The sequence below is a fragment of the Narcine bancroftii genome, chromosome 5 (genome assembly GCF_036971445.1).
Source record: "Narcine bancroftii isolate sNarBan1 chromosome 5, sNarBan1.hap1, whole genome shotgun sequence".
Lineage (NCBI taxonomy): Eukaryota > Metazoa > Chordata > Chondrichthyes > Torpediniformes > Narcinidae > Narcine > Narcine bancroftii.
In genome coordinates, this window is record NC_091473.1 from 22,118,672 (window position 1) to 22,139,287 (window position 20,616).

The 20,616-nt window shown below is 42.4% G+C and overlaps 1 protein-coding gene across 2 annotated transcripts in view; it reads right to left on the reverse strand.

The window, feature by feature from the left end:
• bsnb (bassoon (presynaptic cytomatrix protein) b) overlaps window positions 1–20,616 on the reverse strand; it is a 451,700-nt gene that overhangs the window by 271,126 nt on the left and 159,958 nt on the right. The gene's annotated exons all lie outside the window — the stretch shown is intronic.

Consider the following 20,616-nt stretch of genomic DNA (forward strand, 5'->3'; position numbering starts at 1 on the left):
TCCAGTCCTGGTAATATCCTCATGAATCTTTATTGCACCTTTTCCAGTATAATGTCATAATTCCTGTAACAAGGACACCAGAATTTCACAGGGTATTCCAAATGTGGCTTAACCAACAGCTTGTACAGCTGTAACATGATGTTCCAACTCCTATACTCAGTGCCCTGCCAGATGAGAGAAAATATGCCAAGCACCTTCTTCACCACCCAGTTTATCCGTGTGGCCATTTGCAGGGAACTCTATACAGGTACTGTACCTCAAATTCTCTCTGTTCTACACCACTAATCAGGGTCTGACCAGATACTGTGCAAATCCTGCCCTAGTTGGACTTACCAACATGCACTTATTCAAATTAAACTCCTTTCCCATCGGCTCAGTGATCAAGATCCCAGAACAAAATTAGATAACCTTTGGCACAGTCCACAATACTACCAATTGTAATAAGTTTCACAAAATTACTCACCTCTTCACCAATATCCTCATCCAGACTATCATTTTAAATTATAAAACATAGTGTTTCCAGCCCCAATCCCTGCAGCATATCACTTGTCACAGGCCTCCACACTTAAAAACAACCCTCAAACACCACTCTGTCTTCAATCACCAAGTCAATTTTGTATCCAATGGTCTAGCTTGCACTGGATCACATGAAATCTAACTTTCCAAATAAGCTGATCATGCAGTCAAAGGCCTTGCTGAAGTCCATATAGTCAATGCCCATGCCTTATCCTTATCAATCCTCATAGCCTGTCCTTCAAAATAAATTCAAGCAAATTCATGAGGCGTGATTTCCCACACAATGTGATGTTGACCATCCTTCATTAGTCTTGCCCTTCCAGATGTTCATTGATCCTATTCATCTGAATCCTCTTTGAACAAATGAACAGCACAATATGTAAGCCTTTTGCCAAAATTGGCCATAAACAAGGGCACATAATACAGATTTGCAGAAAATTGACACTGCAGTATTACAGCAAATCATACCAGCCTCTGATAAAAGAAGTTTCAACCACAGTGGAAGGTACATCAGCACTGGGTGAAGTACCAACTACCCATTGTAGAGCACGTCAAAAGAATCAAAGGCTTGTTGATCCAAACCAAGGCTTTTATTAACTAGAAGACTGGAGTGTATCACAAGTAGGTTGACCAGTCCAGAATGACCTGGTCTGGCTGGGAGTAATCCTTTAAGGCCTGCCTGTAGATGTGGCTACGCTCTCAGCCAATCACAGTCATCCTACACTACAATCTATACAAATACACATTGGTGATAGAATCTGTACTATCACACCCTGTTTATTTATTGAGAGTTCTTTGTCACTCATTCAGATCAAAGGATTTTGTTGACAATCATGGCATCCTAGGCTATTTAGTTTCTGGAAGTAACAAATTGTGGTTGCAATAGAAAAAGATTCATGGAATCATTGAAACTGGCCGTTCAACACAAGTTGATAATGATGATCAAGTAGTCCAGCCCCATTTACCTGTGTTCGGTCTACATCCCTCTTGCTATTGGAGCCTCGAGCTCCAATAGCTCGAGGCTCCAATAACTCAGTGGTTAGAGCACTGGTCTTGTAGACCAGGGGTTGAGAGTTCATTCCTTGCTGGGGCCTCATTTCTGTGAGGAGTGCTGGACGAAGTGGCAACTCTCTGTCTTCCTTATGAATTTCATGTACGTTACATTCTAAATCTAGTATTATGTGACAATAATGGAACCTTTCCCTTTGCTATCCTTGCACCTGTAAAAATGTCTCGAGAACTGTTATTTTAACTTCACCATTTCCTCAGACACCTCATTACACATATCTATAACCCTTATGTGAAAAAAAGTATCCCTTCGGCACCTTTTAAATCTTTTTCTTCTCATCTTAAATCCATGCCCTCTATTTTAAACTCCCATAATCCTTTGGAAAAAAAAGACTATCACTATTTACCTAATAGATTCAGAGAAAATTGTCTCAATAGACTAGTGTATTTCTCCCCTCCCTCACAACCCTTAGGTACAGATTTCTATTTTGTAAATACAAGTATGCACCACTTAACGTCAGATTAGGCAACATCCTACCACATATATGTCTGACATCTGTGGTCCGATAGGGTTATAATGGAGTTCAGTCAGAAATCCTGATCAGAGAAGGCGAGAATGGAACGTAGCGGACTGAACCAGAATTGAAGAGGCAAGAGAAAAGGAAACTGCAGACGAAGAAGCAGAACAGGTGCGGAAGAGGTTCACTGTTAAGGGGTTAGCCAAATTCTTGGCAGACCTTAACAGTTTGCTGAAGAGTGATGAAGAGATAGACCTGAATACTGATAGAAAAGAATGTTCATACAGTGTTTGCTGCATATAAAGAAATTTATAACAAAAATAAAAAGCAAACTAGGCAAACAATGCTGGACATATTCCTGAAGAAGCCAACACCTCCCCAAGAAAAGCCTGAGCCAGGTCCTTTAGGCATCACAGAGTGACATATCAACAATGGAGGTTATTTAACCTGAAACCCTTCCAGTGGAACACTATGAGTAAGTGGAGAACAGTGATGTGGGTGATCCTGATCCCCTGTTAAATTATGTCTGATAAAGGCTAATAAAGTGCTGACATAGAAATATAAAAAATGAAAAAAAATTAAGCAGTTTAATTTATTGCAAGTTCAGTATCCCATATAGTTTTGCTAAGCATATACAGTACAACTCCCATAACTGAAATGGTCAGGAGCGGGCCCATGTTTTTTTGGAGAACTGGTCAATTTTTAGAAACAGCCCAGTAGGAATAGGAAATCACTTATTACAGTCTTTATTCAACAACAACTAACAAGGGGAAGCTTTTTTAGCATTTAAATAATGTTTTAAAAAAATGCTGGACGCTGCCGATCACCTACACCTCCACACCGAGGCCCTGCTCCTGCTGGGAGCCCGAGTTTCCCACTGCTGCTGACAGGCCAACCAACCCAGTCAGTTTGGCTCTGAAAAAAATTTGGATAAATGGGGATTTTCCATTTTTTCAGATATCCTCATTTTTAAAAAAAATTTGGATAAATGAGGATTTCAGAGAATGTGATTTTGGATAATTGGAGTTGTACTGTACAGCAATACAGTGTTCCCACAACGTCCGCATTACATAATGCCCAGTTTCATGGAACATTTCATGGACCTTAAGCGGGGCATACCTGTATAAAGCAGCTAAAAGACTTACAAAATAAAGCTAATCATGAAAAGTAGAGATAAAATGTATAAGTATCTAGAGGGGCAGGGATTGATCAGGGACACCCAACATGGGTTTGTGAGGGGAAGGTCATGTTTGACAAATCTTGTTGAATTTTTTGAGGAAGTGATTAGAAAGGTTGATGAGGGTAGAGCAGAAGATGTAGTCTATCTGGATTTCAGTAAGGCTTTCAATAAGGTTCCACATGGAAGGTTGGTGAGGAAGGTTCAGGCACTAGAGATTAATGTTGAGATAGTCAGATGGGTTCAATGGTGGCTAGAAGATAGGCGCCAGAGAGTCATGGTGGATAACTGTCTGTCAGGATGGAAGCCGTGATGAGAAGTGTGCCTCAGGGATCAGTGTTGGGTCCCTTGTTGTTTGTCATTTACATTAATGATTTGAATGATGGAGTGGTAAATTGGGTCAGTAAATATGCATAGAATACAAAAATAGGGGGAGTTGTGCATAGGGAAGATGGTTTTTGGGGACTGCAGAAGGATTTGGACTGCTTAGAAGAGATGGCTGAAAGGTGGCAGATGGAGTTTAATGTAGATAAGTGGGAAGTGCTTCATTTTGGGAAGAATAATCAAAATAGGACGTATGCAGTGAAGGGGAGGGCACTGAGGAATACAGAGGAACAGAGGGATCTTGGAATAACGGTTCATCATTCTTTGAAGGTGGATTCTCATGTGGATAGGGTGGTGAAGAAGGCTTTTGGTATGCTGTCCTTTATAAATCAAAGTATAGAATATAGGAGCTGGGAGATGATGTTGAGACTGTTCAAGGCATTGGTGAGGCCAAGTTTGGAATGTTGTGTGCAGTTCTGGTCTCCAAATTATAGGAAGGATATCAATAAGGTGGAGAGGGTGCAGAGAAGATTTACTAAAATGTTGCCTGGATTGCAGTATCTAGAATACAAATAAAGATTGAGTAGACTGGGTCTTTATTCATTGGAGCATAGAAGGTTGAGGTGGGATTTGACAGAGGTATATAAAATTATGAGGGGAATAGATAGAGTAGATGTGTATAGGCTCTTCCCCTTGAGGGTAGGTGAGATTGGAATGATGGGTCATAAGTTAAGGGTTAGAGGGGCAAAACTTTAGAGATAGCATAAGAGGAAGCTTCTTCACTCAGAGAATGGTGGCTAAGTGGAATGACCTTCTGGAAGAGGTGGTTGCAGCAGGGTCAATTTTGTCATTTAAGAGAAAGTTAGATGAGTACATGGATGTGAGGGGATTGGAGGGTTATGGGCAGGGAGCAGGTAGGTGGGACTAGTGGAGTTCACAAATCGGTGCGGATTAGAGGGGCCGAGATGGTCTGTTTCCATATTGTAATTGTTGTATGGTTAATATATTCAATAATCCAATATTGAACAAAATCTCATTTGTTGTCAAACCCGTTGTTACCTCAGCGGATCTGTTCGATTCAATTCAACACATTACTCAGTTAAATTGTTCAGTTAGACAATGTAATATATTGATCGAACAAAATCCAAATAAATTATGCATGCAGCATCTATTCACAGCAAATGTAATTATTCAATTAGATCATTCAATTGATTGGAGGACCCTTCATGCTTTTTCAAAGCAAACGATAACATTGAATGATTTGTTCTAAAAGGTGTCCATTTTAAAATTGCATTGTCCAAGAGCATACACATCAGTGATGATTTCCATGAACAATGCTGTCAAAGATGATATATTGCTCACCAAGACTATCTTCATTGATCACATCTAAAGTGATCTCTTTGTCCCTGGCTAAGGTACAGTGGAGTAAAGATCTAGTACACCTGAGGTCCTGCTCATCCTTATTCAAAGTGTACAAATGAACTTAAAAAGTAAGCCACATAATTGTCAGTTCTGCAAGCACTGATGAAGTAGTTCAAGATTTTTTTATTGGCATGTAAAAGAAATTGAATGGTGCTCCTTATAGTCAGAGGAAGAGCAGCGAGTCCCTCAGTGTCTGTGGATTCATCTCTAGTGCTCCTGTAGCCTCCGCAGCCACACTAACTAGAGTCCAAATCAACATTAACCCAAGTTCCAGATCCAAACCTCTGAAATGATCGGGAAGCCTTCAGCATCCAAGGCCCCTTGGGAGCCCCTCCAGTTGTCGACACCCTTTTGCATCCCAGTTCTGTTACCTGATGCTACTTCAGCCAGTCTCCAGCAGGTGGCAGCCTGGTGTGAGTCCATTGACCACAAGTCACCTGCACCCTGCCTGAGTTCCTCAAATTGATTATGTGTTCTTCAGACGCAGAGCCCTTCACTGGTCCACATTCATGGTCATCATTCATCACACCATCACCTCAGCTTCTTTTTCTCATACAGGGGTGGTTTCTATGGTGGAACACTGTAATACATGCATTGCACTGGTTGGCCTACTGTAACCCCTCCCCCTCAGGATTCCTAATAAAAGTGGTACTGCCCAATCCCCTCCCTCAGTACTGCCTTGGAATCGGGCCAACAGCATGTAAGATATGCCTGTAAGTTTATAGCAATTAAAGCCTATTAATCTTGACTTTTGGACCATTGGGGCTAATTGATAGCACCACAATTTAATCACTACAATTTCATGCCATGGACAAGGTTGTTTCAGAAACTGGACACTGACCCAAAGGATCCAGAGGCCTCGGTAAAATTTGACCGGTGGCTACACTGCCTGAATACCTTTATGAGGCGACATGATATTCGACAAGAGAGCCTGGCTCTTTGCACAGGTCAACCACCACATTTTCCAGATGATCATGGACTGTGACACTTATTCAGTCACTATAGGACTCAAGCAAAAACAGTACTGGGCCCCAAAGAAGTAATTTACATCAGATGCCTCCTGGGCAGCTGTCAACAAGCACCTGATAAGTCCATTAATGAATACATTCAGGCCTTGCGGGAGCTGGGGCGAGCTTATGGCTGCATCAACGTTATGACAGCCGTCAAGCAAGAGCATCTATCAGGGATGCATGTGTGGCTGGCTTCAGGTCTGACAATATCAGGCAAAGGCTCCTGGAGAAGGGCAATCGACTCTGAAGGACGTGGCTGATCTTGCTAATCACTAGAGACAACCCAACAAAACGTGAAGATTTACTCCTCAGGCAACACGACACCAAGTGGGATGTGGGGTCCAAAACAGCAGCCAGTATTGCCGAGCACCCTAAGTGTTATTACTGCGGCCAAATGAAACAACCACAGAAGAAGTTCAACCTTCTCCAGCTGCAGAAGAAAAGGACACTACACAAGTGTATATAGGTCCAGACTTTTCCCTTGTAGCACCACGTACAGGCAGCAGCCATCGTCATCTTAGACAGCGTCGTTTCTGGCTCCACTTCCTGTTGTGGAGAACAGCATGGCGGGAATTTGGGAACGATGGCCCAGGTCAGTGCCACTTCCAGCAGCGACTGCGTGTGAACCATGGGGGAAAGCCATCTTCAGGGCGGACATCATGGAGGTCGCCAACACAGCAGCAGCTCAGACAATGAGCTGATACCGGTGTCTATCATTCTGGACCAGCCCTCATCAATTAGCAAGGACATAGAGGTAAATGGCCACATTACAAACTGCTTGTTCTACATGGGAAGCACCGAAAGCTTTTTACACCCAGACACTGTACAGCGCTTCTCCCTCACAGTGACCTAAGTCCAGTGTAAAATCTCATTGGCCAAGTACCTCTTGACTGAAATCTGAGGTAGCAGCACATATCTTTAACCATAAGTGGCACCAAGTACAAGAATTTTAAATTGCTCATTATGCCACAACTCTGTGCACCAGTCATACTGGGGCTAGACTTTCAGTTCCAATTTAAATGTTCTGATGGAATATGACAGCCCCTTCACAGTCCGTAATAACCAACTTTTAAATTACCTGCAAGTCTCCCCAAACACAGCCAATCAGCGACCTGAACACTGCCCACTGCTCACAACCTACAGTCTATCCACCCACCGGGCCTCATCGTCCCCCCCCACCCCCGTCCCCCGTTTAAAAACTTCACTCCCGACTGTAAGCCTGTATCAACTAAGAGAAGGTGATACAGCCCGGGGGAAAGAGCCTTTAATTAAGGCTGAGGTAGAAGCACAGGATGGTCATAGACTTCAGCGAGACCATCAACCAGTTCACTCTCTTGGATGCCTATCCCCTCCCTTGCATAGCCGACATGGTGAACAAGATTGCCCAGCAATGGATCTTCTCCACCATTGATTTCAAATTGGCCTATCACCAGCTCCCGATCTGCTTGGAGGACAGCCCATACATGGCATTTGAGGCTGACATCTACTATTTCCTCAGGGTTACCTTTGGATTCACAAACGGGGTTTCGGTCTTCCAGAAGGAGATGGACCAAATGGTGTATCATTTGGTCCATCTCCCTGAAAGCCAACTGAAAGCCACGTTTCCCTACCTGGACAATATGACCAGCAGGATCACAAAGCTAACCTGCAAAAATTCCTAGACAGCTAAAGCCCTAAACCTCACGTTTAACCAGAAGAAATGTGTGTTCCACATTTCATGGTGGAGAATGGAGTAATTGGACACAACCCTGAAGGTTGGCAGCCCCTGCTGGAGCTCCCACTCCCCCATAGCCTCAATGCCCTGAAAAGTTGCCTGGAGTTCTTTTCATATTATGCACAATGGGTCCTAATTATGCAGACAAAGCCCACCCTCTAGTGAAAAATACCATCTTTCCCCCATTGCCAGAAGCCCAAGCAGCCTTCACTTACATCAAAGGCGACATTGCCAAGGCGACGATGCACACCATAGATTAATCCATCCTATTCCAGGTGGAGAGCGATGCGTCCAACTTCACCTTGGCTGCCACGCTAAACTAGGCAGGCAGGCCAGTGGCATTTTTCTCCCATACCCTCCAGGGCCTCGAATTCTGGTGCTCAGCCATTGAAAAAGTGGCTGTGAACCACTGGAGGCATTATCTAACCGACAAACCATTCACCCTGCTGACTGACCAACGTGCAGTCGCATTCATGTTTAACACAAACAATGGTGAAAAATTAATGACAAAATCATGATAATTGAGCTGTCCACCTACAACTACGAGATTTTGTACCAGCCCAGAAAGCTCAATAAGCCTCCGATGCCCTGTTCTGGGGTATCTGCGCCAACACACAAACAGACCTCCATAACAACCTCTGCCACCCCAGGGTCACCAAGCTCTATCACTTTGTGAGAGCCCACAACTCCCGTACTCGGTTGAGGACATCAGGGAGCTGACCCGCAGCTGTTCGGTCTGCGTAGAGAGCAAGCTGCAATTCTACCAGTCAGAGAAAGCTCAACTGATCAAGGCCACCTGCCCTTCTGAGTGTCTAAGTATGGACTTCAACGGCCCCTTCCCTCCATGAACTGGAACATGTATTTTCTAATCATTATTGACAAATACATATGATTCCGTTCACCATCCCTTGCCCAGATATAACCTCTTCATGCTTTTCAGATACCCCAGTTACATCCACAGTGACAAGGGGTCCTCATTCATGAGCGAGGAGTTGCGCCAAAACCTACTGGCCAAAGACATAGCCATGACCAGGATCACCCCCTATAACGCCCAAGGGAATGGCCAGGTGGAAAGGGAGAACAGCATCATTTGGAGGGCAGTCCTCCTGGCCCTCAAGTCAAAAGGGCTGCCCATCTCCCAGAGGCAAGAGGTCCTACCAGAGGCTCATCACTTCACAAGGTCCCTCCTTTGTACTGCAGCAAATGCTACCCTGCATGAAAAATGATTCTCCTTCCCCAGGAGGTCAGTATCGAGAACCACGTGACCAGTCTGGCTGACGACCCCAGGGCCTGTGCTATATCGGAGACAAACCAGAACCCATAAAGCAGACCCCCTGGTCTAAAGGTCCACCTCCTCCACGTGAACCCCCAGGATGCATACATGAAGTGCCAGGATGGGCAGAGGACACTGTTTCTGTCTGGGACCAGACACATGCAGGAGCCCCCACAACTGAGGCACTCACTGGATTGGCCACGTACAAACATCCAGCACTTCCCTCATGACTACCAGGGGGACGGTCAAGTATCTGAACCCACCACTGCCATCAGTTGCATCTTCTCAACCCCAAACCACACTGCCCCTCTCACCAGTCCAGCCCCAAATGATTCTGTTCAGCCATCCAAATCAGAGCCCGTCACATAGAGCACTGCCCAGGAGCCATCAGCTGCACCAGTCAGTTCGACAGACAAAACCACCGGATAGGCTGAACTTGAAAATATACTCTGAATGGAACTTCACATTTCACCCCGCCAGACTTTGTTTGAAAAGAAGGGGTAAATGTGGTGGTACACTGTAATACATGCTTTGCACTGGTTGGCCCGCCCCGATACTGTAATTCCTCCCCCTTAGGATTCATAATAAAGGTGGAACTGCCCAATCCCCTCCCTCAGTACTGCCTTGGAATTGAGCCAACAGAATGTAAGACTCTGTCGGGTCTAATTGATAGCGCCACAGTCTCCCTGTTTTTTGGCCCCCTGCACCAGTCCTCTGGTTCCCCAGAGTCTGCATCTCTTCGAGGCTGTTGTCAGCACAGGCACCGCCATCTTTGGTCCAGATCCTGCGGTCGCAGGATTTTAAAATAAAACACCATCGGCTCTTTTAACAGACTGTTTAAAGCACACATGTAAAACTCTGGCCCGCGGGCCAAATTTGGCCCGCGATATAATTATATTTGGCCCGCAAGATCATATCAAAAATGTATTAGAGGTGGCCCGCTGGCCGCCGCGCCAGTATAGCGCATGCACAGTAACCGCTGTGTCCCAGGGTGAGAGAGAGAGAGAAAAATCCTGGTCCTTCAAAAGTAGTGGTGGGTGGTTTTATAAACACGCTGTCGTGTCCCCCCGCCCATCCCCCCACCGCAGCGTGGCCTGGCCGGTGTCAGGGGAAGCCAAGGCCGCTTCCCAGCGCCCGGAACCCCAGTGGCACAGCATTTCTTGGAGCTGCAGATGGAGTCGGGACGCCGGAGGGAAGATTGGGGCTCCCCGCCGGGCGATGGGGGCGACGGCCGCCGGCCGCCCTGCGCCTTCCCACCGGACCAGCGGCGGGTGCCCGGAGTACACATGGAGAGCGAGGTTGGTCGGGCAGGTAGGGTGGAACCGCCCCACCAATCTCGGGAGTGGCGTGGGCTGGATCGGGATTAGCCGCGCTCACCTGCTCCTCCACCGCTGACCGGGATCCCAGCACGGTCCTGAGCGCGGAGACTGCCCTGGAAAGGTCCTGGGACACCGGCGCGGAAAGAAGAGCAGGGTCCGTAGAACATTACAGATCAGAAACAGGCTCTTCGGCCCTTTGACTCTACCTTGTGAAAACCCAATACTGGAGAAACTCAGCGGGTTAAACCGTATCCTTTATCCAGCAGAGAGGTACCTGACAATGTTTGGCCCTTGATCCCCCTCATCAATGTATGAGCGAAAGTCTGTGGTTCTCGTAAAAACACCAGAAGGGAGAAACTCAGCAGGTCAAAGGGGGTCCGGGAGAAACTCAGCATGTCAAAGCGGGATCCGGAAGAAACTCAGCAGGTCAAAGGGGGGTCCGAGAGAAACTCAGCAGGTCAAGGGGGAGGGGTCCGGGAGAAACTCAGAAGGTCAAGGGGAGGGGGTCTGGGAGAAACTCAGCAGGTCAAGGGGGGTCCGGGAGAAACTCAGCAGGTCAAGGGGGGTCCGGGAGAAACTCAGCAGGTCAAGGGGGGTCCGGGAGAAACTCAGCAGGTCAAGGGGGGTCCGGCAGAAACTCAGGGGGGCCTGACCTCGCCAGGACCGTTGCCCACTCCCCCTCCCTGCCGCAGGCCGACCCGCAACTCACAGCTGATCCGCCGAGATGCCGCCCTGCAGGGAGAGCCGATGTCCCCGCACTGTCGTTGTCCAACCCGATCTCCTGCAAGCCCCGCCCTCCCGCACACAGGCCTGAGTAAGTATTATGAACTTTAATCTCAGGATAAAACGATCTTCCAATAGTTTCATGTCACAGTGTGTGATAGTACAGATCTATCACCAATGTACATAGTGTATATAGCTACTGTATCTAGACTGTGCTTATAGCGATTGGCTGAGAGCTAAGCCACGCCTATTGTCTGGGCCTTAAAGTGTTGTGTCTCTAGCCAGGTTGGATCATTCCGGACTGGTCGGCCACCTGTGAAGAGCTCCTGTCTTTTGCTAATAAAAGCCTTGGTTTGGATCAACAAGTCTTTGGTTCTTTCGACGAGCTCTACACAGTGATAAATATATTCCTGGTTAAAAATGGTCCTGCACCTGGATACAAGCTCATTAGGCATAAAACTTGAAAAGTGTGTAAATCAAAGGATATCTGTACCAATGGAAAAAGGGCATAGCAAATAACCCTGCTAGAGTTCATGCCCACAATCAGTCACCCATTTGATTGTTTCAGGAATCATGTTATTCTCCCACATTCTCAATAGCCCTCAGATTTTACTATTCGACAGCACACTAGCAACATTTGACAAATCCTCTATAGAGAAATATTATTTATTGAATATTTTATTTCTCATTTGTTAATGCTTCTGGAAAGAGTTTATCCAAAACTATTATTAAACATTTATGTTTAATAATAATAACATTATAATAATAACATTAATTAATAATAATAACATATGTTGAAAGAAGAGAAAACATGCAGATGTTGTTTAAAATTTTCAATAAATATTTAGTTCGGCCCTCGACTTAGTCCAAGTTTTTAATTTTGGCCCTCCGTGAATTTGAGTTTGACACCCCTGGTTTAAAGCCTCTACGGAGCTGTTAACAGTAGAACTGGACAGTGGAACCCTGCAGAGAAGCACTGTCACTGCTCCCCACTCTCCTTGGGTCTGCACCAGTGGCAGCGCAGTCATTGCAGAAGCTCCAGCAGTGCCATTTTCTGTTTGATGATGAAATATTATTAACCATTCTCCTTTCACACAAAATTCCTTTTAATCCGTTATCACTCTTCCAAAAAAAAATTGAAGCTGGATCAAGATTAATCATCCTTTCCAAAGTATTTAATATGTTGGTGATTCAGAAACTTGGTCCAATCTTTTCCAGAATTATTCATTTAAGTTCCTTCAACCAAGCTTCACATTTTGCACAGTATAATTGGAATCTTCTCAAAACCAGTTACAACAAAAAATAAAAAGTTATTTTTACCCATAAGTCCTTCTTGGCTCTTGATGGCCCATATGGCTGCTCTTCATCAACTACAGCTCAGCCATCAACACCATTATTCCCTCAGTGCTGATAAACAAGCTCCAAACTCTGGACCTCTGCACCTACCTCTACAACTAGAACCTTAACTTCCTCATCAGAAGACCACAGTCAACATAAATCAGAAACAATGTCTCCTCCTCACTGACAATCAACACAGCCACTCCTAAAGGATACATGCTTTGCCCACTGCTCTACTCAGTTTACATCCATGACTGAGAAACTAGGTACAATTCAAATGCTTTCTACAAATTTTCCAATGACACTATGGTTGTTGGCAGATCACTGACGACAATGAGGAAGCATACAGGAGGGAGGTTGATGAGCTAGTTGAGTGGTGTCACAGCAACCTTGCACTCAACCTTAGCAAATCCAAGGAGGCGATTGTGGACCCAAGGAGAAAATCAGGAGAACATGAACCAGTCCTCATTGGGGTTCAGTCGTGGAGAGGATCAAGAACTTCAAATTCCTGGGTGTCAACATCTCCTTGAATCTGTTCTGGAGCCTCCAGGTCAATGCAATTACAAAGAAAGCTCGCCAGATGTTTGAGGAGATTCGGTATGTCACCAAAGATTCTCGTAAACATTGACAGGTATACCTTGGAGAGCATCCTGGCTTGTTGCACCACTGTCTGGTACAGAGGTGTCAATGCTCAGGACAAAAAAAACTCCAGAGGGCTGTTAACTTAGCCTGCAACATCACAGGCACTAGACTTCCCTCCATTGAGGACACTAACAAGAGGCAATGTCTTAAGAAAGCAGCCTCTATCCTCAAGGAACCCCACTACCCAAGCCATGCCCTCTTCACTCTGCTACCATTGAGAAAAAAGGTACAGGAGCCTAAGGATGAGCACTCAGTGGCACAAGGACATCTTCTTCCTCTCTGCCATCAGATTTACAAATGAACAATGAGCCATAGACACTGCCTTACTTTGTCTTTATCTTTTTGCAGTATTTTAATTTATTTTGTAAGGTGCCATCATGCTGCCGCAAAACAACGAATTTCATGACAATAAATTCTGATTGCAATGCGTCACTTTCAATTTGAGTATATGCATTATTTTCTATTGACATTTCTCCATGGCCAACTGCTCTCCTAAGTTCTAATTTGACTGTTACAACTGTTATCTTCAAAATATATATTCTTGAAGACCCCAGTTTCTCTTATATGATGTCCTTTGTCAATATTGTTATAAGTCAAAAAAAGAACCGACTTGAATCAATGCTTCATTTCATCTCCTCAACATTGTGCTAAGAATGGAATATTGATGCCTTGATAGCTAGTACTGCATCAGCAGGAATTTTCTTCAGTTAAATATTAGGAAGACCCAGTCTACATTTTGGGTCATTTCACAATCTCAGTTTCTCTCCCTGGCAATCAACTGCCAATTCCAAACTTATGTTTGCCAACTTCTTGCAATAAACTTCATTCACATCTTTATAACCAATAGGCATGTGTGTCTTGATGCACTTATGCCTGTCATGTGTCATATAGCACTGTTTCAGATCTAATTAACCTCACTGTTGTTTGTTGAACTATTTTTACAAACCCTCAATTGTAAAATGATCTCCCTCTTGGAAAATGACATAGTTCTTTATTTCAATAATTATCTCCAGGACTTTCTAACAAAGGAAGAAAACCCAACACCCAACCCCAACCAACCAATTTTCCCCTGCAACCGCTGCAACCGTGTCTGTCTGTCCCGCATCGGACTTGTCAGCCACAAACGAGCCTGCAGCTGACGTGGACTTTTTACCCCCTCCATAAAACCTTCCAATTAGTCAGTTCTCTATCAATTCTGGCATCTTGATTATTCCTAAACTGAATTAGTCCACCAACCCAGCTATGTATTCATTAAAGAACTTTGGGATCCTCAATTGCATTGAAGTACACATGTAAATAAGTCAAAGGGAGAGGAGCTGCACATGGCACGAACAAAGGAATAAGCAGAGATGCAATTTAAATACAGACAAGAACACCAAAGTCGTGCCATCAAAAATTTGTACTTTACATCTTGGAAATTAGGGAGGTTCTTAAAACTGTACTTTCATCATGGACATTGACCACCGCCAGTGGGCTGATAACGCCTCAAACCGTGCATCTTGGCGCCTCACAGTTTGGCGGGCAGCAACCTCCTTTGAAGAAGACCGCAGAGCCCACCTCACTGACAAAAGGCAAAGGAGGAAAAACCCAACACCCAACCCCAACCAACCAATTTTCCCCTGCAACCGCTGCAACCGTGTCTGCCTGTCCCGCATCGGACTTGTCAGCCACAAACGAGCCTGCAGCTGACGTGGACTTTTACCCCCTCCATAAATCTTCGTCCGCGAAGCCAAGCCAAAGAAAGAACTTTCATCATGGAAGTACAGTTCAATTACAAACAAAATTGACCCTACATTTAATTTTAAACTCATCCATATGGCATGCTAATATTCATTATAAAAATGAAATATTGCTGATTAAGTGCTCACCATCTGGCACAGTATGTAAATTGTATGGAAATTTCTAGGGCAGCTGTGGAACAATAGACGACAGAAAAGCTGCAGTTACCTTGCTAGTATACACTGAAGAGCAAGAAGAATACATCTGGAGCACTCCATTCAGTTTTGGTCAAAGAATTTTTTTATAACACAAGAGAGCAAGTTTATGAGAGTGATGTGAGAGCTGGTAAATATTAGTTATAAGGAAAAATTGGTTGCCACATCTTGTACACTTGAGAAAAGACTGAGGGGAGATTCAATCATTGCATTAAATTATGAGATCCTTATTTGAAGGGAATAGGATGGGCATACTTTCCTTATTAAAGAAGTTTATAAACAGGGAGTAGAGGCTAAAGGAAATGGCTGGAAGGATTTTAACAGAGAAATTGGCAAATGTCTGGAACTTGATTTGAAAAGCTGAGAGAAGTACAAACATTTGACATGATTAAAAAATGTGAATGAATAATTATTTACTGTACAAGGCTAAAGGCCAATAAACATGAATAATTAAATGGCTTCTTTTTTGCTGCCAATGTCTAGTATTTTTTTTATTGCAACTTTGATGAAGGTTTCTATTTGGCCAAGTTTTGCAGGGAAATGTCATTGTCTACTCGTAATTTATATAAACTTTGGAGTTCTAGATGCATTCATAAGTTCTTACCCCTTAATGCAACATCAATGAGAAAATTGATTCCAAGGAATAAGTAACTGAACAATCCATGGAATTCAAGCAGGAACTGGACACGGATGCAGGGTGTGTGTATCAATTTAACTGTCATGGGTTTGCTTTGGGATCAACTTACAACAAAATTGTGCATAGGAGTTATCCCTAGAGTGGATTGTACTCAAAATCAACAAAAGCTGAGAGAATTAAATTATAAAGAGATAAAATGTTATATAATATTGACTTGTGACTTTTAAATATTTTATTTGGCTGTCTTTTATCTTCCTTATTTTTATTTTGAATACTTTTATATACTTTTTAATCTCATCTGATATTGTATCCATTATTTTTGGAGGTGGTGTGGAGGAGGTTCACCAGGTTGATTCCAGGCATGAAGGGGTTAGCTGATGAGGAGAGTTTTTCCTCACAAAAACTTCATATTCTCTTTTGATGTCTTCTTTTTCTTGTTTGGTATACTTTCACATTTTATGCTTTTCATTGTCCATCTAACACTACCGTTACTGCTCAGTTTAGTCTCGCTCTATCAAACTGATGTTAAAGTTTAAAAGTTCTTAACTTTCTTTTGCTCTGTCATTAAATAATTTCCAGGTATTCCACACCTGTCCTTCTCCCATTTTCTGATTTGACTGGCTTATATCTATTGTAATCTATATTTTAAAGATTATTAAGTTGTCCTCAAGACATGATTGGTGAATTTTGAATGAAAACTTGTGCATACACACGTTTTTTAAAATATCATATTTTTAAATATCTTGCTTAAGACACTTCTGCAAATTGAACCTGCAAAACAATTTGATCATGTTTTGTAAAAGGTAGGCAATGTGACTTTCTAGACTAAACAGGTCCAAAGATTGTGGATGTGAAACATCAGTTGCTTCTGAGTAACCGTCAACAAAATCACATCTAAACTTGCTGATGCACAAATATTAAAATTGTCACAAATAGACTGAGAGAAAACAAGTTGATTGTGGAAGTTGCTGGAACTGATGAAATTCTAGTGCCATTTCTAGATCTGCTGATACTGATGGGTTTTCAACCTGAAATATTTCAGTTCTGATGATCTTTGAAGTTAAATCGTGACTTTATTTTCCTTCCATACATGTTGTTTGATCATCTGAGGTATTTCAAAGCTGTTCCATTTTTATTTCACCATGTAATATGTTGCTGTGAGGTATCATCAGCTTTTCCACAACAATTTACTTTTAAATTGACTTCTTGGGACAAGTTTATATTTTACCTCAGGTGATTGGGATTTATGGGCTGCTCAGTACCAATCATAAAATTGATCACAAGATTTCAACTTTTAGACACAAAGAAATGAGGCTCCAACACAGCAGAGAAATATCTAAACTTTTTTTTCTGAAAAATTGAATCATATTGCTGGCATTGATATAAATAAAATTATAAATATCACACTCACACAGAATTTGACCATGCAGAAGTTATAATTACAATTCTATACAGTCAGTCAAACTAAGTTTTTCATTTCATTACTCAGGAATCAGATGGCTTTACTTGTGGACTGTTGACATGTTCAAGTTATTTATCATTTTTTTAGGAAAGCTACTCTAACGGATTACGTACATCAACATTCTCTCATCTTCACAAATTACAGAAATAAATTGGGAAGTTAGCTTATTTCATTAAAGATCTAATTAATTGGGAAGTCATCAATAGTTGTCGGGGGATAAGAATTTTATTAAAAGTCTCCTTAAAAAAATTAATGTGCCCAAAATCCCTGGCCCGTGACTTTTCAAACTGGAGAAAGAGCATTCGAGAACAGTGTGTTCATTCATCAAGAGTGTGCACAGCAACATTGAGAAGCTTGTGCTCATTCATACGTTTCACACACAGAAGCCCAGCATATGGTAGAAGAATACACTATCGACAAAGCTAACTAAGTACTTGTCCAATCAAGTGCCACCTGCTCTGTCTTTGGCAAAATCAAAGGTTCAAAGTTACTTCATCAGTCACTACAGAACCCACAGAACTATAAGGGAAGAAAATCCTCATTGATAACAAGGGACAACCTCAGGAGGAAGTCAGAAGTGATATGAACTGCATTGGGAAAGCAATAGTTCTATGCTCTAGGAAGGGGGAAGCTTCTTTAGTCAATATATTCATATTGACTGAAGAAGCAATCAAAATTATGAAAAGGAAGTACTCATGTGTAAAAGGAAACCTAATTAATATTAACTAGTTAAGTTAATTTTGTAGATTGTTTGGCATTTAGCTTTTTAGAACATTTGGAAAAAATACAGAAAATATCTGATGTACCGGTAATCCTCCAATAATTAAAAAACTGCAAGATTTTATTGGTGGCTAATACTTTATTGAACAGAATTGATTGCTGGGAAATGGAGAGCATACAACATGACCAATGACTGGTACTCTTTTATTCATGCGGTCTTAAACTACAAGAACACACTGTTCTCGAATTCTGAATTTTGAAAACAAAAGTTTTATGTGTAACTGGAAGATGCTGGAATGGAAATAGTTTCAGGGAAATACTTATTGTAAAAACTTTCTCTTTTAATGCATGGCCAAAAGGCAGGAGAGGATAAACAAGTCTTGTAGAATGCAATTTCTGAGTAATCTAATAACCCTGGGTTATGTTTTTGATTCATGAGATTCGAGTGGCACAGAGTTTATTCCAATGTTTTCTTCATAGATTGCATAAAACTCTTCCAATATGTCTCAGCTTCAGAGGAGCACTCCTTCACACAACAGCGTGACACTTCCATTTTCTGTATCAGCCATGCATATAGCTTCTCCAAGGGAGATCATAAGTTTAGTGACAAAATTCAGTCACAAATTTTAAATGACAGAGAAAATTGAGTTATTGCTTGGAGTGGTTTTGAAGGCTAAATGTCAAAGAAATAAAAGGAGTGAGTCCACAAAATACCTACATCTCACAAAGCATCCCAATTGTTTCAAATTTTAAATGTCAATTTTTATTCCACCTAAAAATATTTAACAACCAACTTTTGAGTTTGAAGCACTTAGAAAGATGTTTTAATTTTAACCATGTTCAAGAAACAAGCTTGACCACTTCTCTAAATGATCTATTTTAATTGTCCTGCTTGATTTGTTCTTTGAGCCTTCCACCTCACCATACTTTTCCTCCCACAATGCAGCAAGATTCTTCCCAGCTTTGTGATTTCATTGAATTTAGAAAACAATAGGGCAGTCCAGTCTCATTTAACAAGATGAATTTTCTGCAACTTGCCACTCAAATACAGTATATTCATATAACATCACAATTGTCCACTTTAAATTGTAGTCTTTCCTCCAACAAGAGAAGTGTAATCTTCCTAATACTGGAACTCTTGAGCAAAGATGAAACTTATAAAATAATTAATTACCATTCTATCAGCAGGAAGATTTTCTTCAGCAAAGTTCGTGTTAAATGAACCATCAAAATTGATAATTATTTATTCCAAATGTATTTTTATTTCTGTCAACAATCAGCTCCTTTCACCCTATGGTAACATGAATAGACCAAAAGATTTTTTTAAAGTTAGGCTAGATGGTGTGATCTATGAGATATATGATTGCTAGGTCTAAACTCTCTCAGAATGATATGCTGATATGCCATGTTCTATTAGACATTGTACAGAATTAAAATATCAACTGTCAATCTACTTCTGTCAGGAAATAATCAGCTTTCTATTATCAGAGGGTAGCTTTGAATGATCATGACAGAATTGCACAACGGATTGCACAGCCTGTCTTCTCAGATGAAACTTAAAGAGGGAGGTGGTATCAGCCATGATTGATTAAGATTCAAGATTATTTTATTGACATGTAATAAAACAGAAAATGTGATTACACAAAATTTCCTACAGTCTATGGCAAGGCAGACAAAGATTGTCTATCTCCAGAAATTGCCTAGCCCCCTTTCCACCCACCCCCCCCTCACCCTAGTCACTGAACATCCATGGCTTTGCCTCCAGCGCTCCCTCAGCCTCTTTTTAAAGCCTGTACAGAGCCGATGACAGTCGGACTGGGTGGTTGGACAATGCAGGGAGTGCTAAGATTTTACTCCTCCCTCTCCATGGGTCCGCACCAGTGGTAGCACTGCCATTTGTTTTAAACTATAGCAGAGTGCACAATTAGATCAGCTACAGTAGGGGGAAAGAAAAAGACATTTAAAAAAACTGTTCTCCAAAGAAACTGAATCAGAATTTATTGTCATAAACATGGCATGAAATTCGTTGTTTTGTTACAGCATTAAATGCAAATATTGCTATAAAATTGCATTTAAAAATAAATAAATTAGTGCAAAAAATAAGAGAAAGTGAGGTCATGTCTGTAGTTCATTATCTGTTCAGAAATCTGATGGCAGAGGGAAAGAAGCTGTCCTCGTGCCCCTTGGTGTTCATCTTCAAGCTCCAGTACCTCCTTCCAAATGTGTGTGGAGGATATGGTCAGGATGGTGAACATCTTTGAAGTTAAAGGCTGCTTTCTTATGACACCGTCTCTTATAGATGTCCTAGATATTGTGAAGACTGATGCTTGTAATGGTGCTGGCTGAATTCACAACTCTGTAGTTTTATCTTGCCTTGTGCATTGGCACCTCCATGCCAGACAGTGATACAACCAGTCAGAATGCTCTCCACAGTACACCTGCAGAAATTTGGAAGTCTTTGGTGACATACCAAATCTCCTCATATGGTAATCCCAGGACCTCAGAGATGTTGACCCTCAGAAACTTGAAGCTCTTAACCCTTTCCACTGCCGACCCCTCGATGAGAACTGGTTTGTGTTCTCCTGATTTCCCCTTCCTGAATTCCACAATCATCTCCTTGGTTTTGCTAACATTGAGTGCAAGGTTGTTGGTGTGGCACCACTCAGTTAGCTGATCTGTCTCCCTCCTGTACGCTACCTCATTGCCATCTGTGATTATGCCAATTATGTCATTAGAAAATTTGTAGACGGCATTTGAATTGTGCCTAGCCTCATAGTCATGGGTGTATCGTGAATAGAGCAGTGGGCTAAGTACACATCCTTGAGGTGTGCCTGCATTGATCATCCATGAGGAGGAGACATTGTTAATGATTTGTACTG